Genomic DNA, 2,177 nt, shown 5'->3' with positions numbered 1-2,177 from the left:
CGTAGGAAAGTCAATATATTTGGGGTAAGAAAGAACAAAACTTCTAGATCGAGGATCTTGCAACGAATCTTTTCATAAACTTTTGGATAAATTTTAGGGATAATTGCAGAAACCTCCCCTGAGATTTCTGACATTTGCACTGACCTCCCTTGTGGTTTAAAAAATTACACTAACCTCCCCTGAGATTACTAATCCTTTGCAAATTCAGTCCAAATAATTAAAATATGGGTTTGTTTGGATAGAGTATTATTTGAAATAATTACTGTAACACTTTTTGTGATGTGATGTATGTAAGATAAAAAGTTAATTGAGAATATAAAAAGGTGGGTTGGGAAATGTGTTTATGATGCAAGCGAAATATTATTTGGAATAATATGTTTTAGGGAGTGAAATTAGAATTTTTTACCAAATTTGTCATTTGTACTACATGTTCAATGAATGACAAAATATTACAAATCAATTAAAAATTAATAAACTTTAAGTAGTATAATTTATAGGCAAATACGCATTACCTATTTAAAGTACCGGCACTTTATGGGTATTTTACTTTCAAACATTTAATTTAATACAAATATTTACGCTCAAATACATATTTGTATTTACTTTCAAATATTTAATTTTTGTTAAATACAAAAATTACCAATCTCTCTTTCATAAAAATATTAATATAACACTTTTTCAATTTTAGTTACAAACATTTATGTATTTAACATAAATTAAATGATTCAAAATAAAATACCCATAAAAAGTCAATATTTTATTCATGTAATGGATGAAAATCATAAAGAATTAATACTTTATGAGCTATTTCTTTTTTAAAACAAAATATTTAATTTATATTAAATAAATAACCTACCGATTTCCTTTTTGTAAAAATATTACTGTAACTCTTTTTAAATTTTACTTACAAACATTGATATATTTATCATAAATTAAATGTTTGAAAGTAAAATATTCGTAAAAAACCGGTACTTTAAATGAGTAATGCGTGTTTGCCTATAAAGAGGCGGGTAACTATTTAAAGTACCGGTTCTTTAAGAGTATTTTACTTTCAAACATTTAATTTAATACAAATATTTACGCTCAAATACAGATTTGTATTTACTTTCAAATATTTAATTTTTATTAAATACAAAACCTACCAATCTCTCTTCCGTAAAAATATTAATATAATACTTTTTCAATGTTAGTTACAAATATTTATGTATTTAATATAAATTAAATGATTCAAAATAAAATACACATAAAGAGCGAATACTTTGCTCGTGTAATGGATGAAAGTCATAAAAAATTAATACTTTATGGGCCATTTATTTTTTTTTAAAAAATATTTAATTTATATTAAATAAATAACCTATCGATTTTCTTTTTGCAAGAATATTACTATAACAATTTTTGAATTTTACTTACAAATATTAATATATTTATCGTAAATTAAATATTTGAAAGTAAAATACCCGTAAAGAACTGGTACTTTGTCAGGATCAAGCACTCATCATTGCACCAAAAGGTATAGCTATTAGCGAAAGCGCAACTTTATTTCCTTAACCATAATGGCAGCGCAAAGCACCGTACTATGCTCGGCCTAGGGCTGGAGTTGAACCAAATAGCTCGGCTTGAGCTCGCGAGCTACTTGGTTAGCAGCTCGAGCTCGAGCTCGGTTGACCAAGTTTGAGCTCGAGCTCGAGCTGCTCGTTAGAGCTATCGAGCTCGAGTTCGAGCTTGGAAATATAATACTCGAGAGCTCGACGAGCTCTATTGAGTTTTTTATAATATATATTTTAATTTTTATTATTGTGAAAATGTCAATAATATCCTTTATTTAAAATTATATATAAAATATTAATTTTTATTACTTGAGCTTGATTAGGCTTGATTGAGCTCGAATAAGCTCGATTGAGCTTGATTTAAATTAATTACATTTAATTAAATTCGAGCTCGAGTTCCATAAATTGATGTCGAGCTCGAGCTCGACCTCGAATTTTAAAAGTTTGACGAGCTCGAGCTTAGTTATTTTGCCTCAAGTCGAGCTCGAGTAGTGCACTACTCGAGCTCGGCTCGACTCGACTCGACAGCATCCCTAGCTCGGCCAGCATAAGGGGCTGCACCCTTAGGTGCCACGAGTTGGGCGATTAGTCCCTTCGAGCGGGGATCTGAAGGATGTTGCTGATTAGATC

Source organism: Coffea arabica, chromosome 11c (genome assembly GCF_036785885.1).
Source record: "Coffea arabica cultivar ET-39 chromosome 11c, Coffea Arabica ET-39 HiFi, whole genome shotgun sequence".
Classification (NCBI taxonomy): Eukaryota; Viridiplantae; Streptophyta; class Magnoliopsida; order Gentianales; family Rubiaceae; genus Coffea; species Coffea arabica.
The sequence above is the reverse complement of the archived record's forward strand: the minus strand, read 5'-3'. Positions refer to the sequence as shown.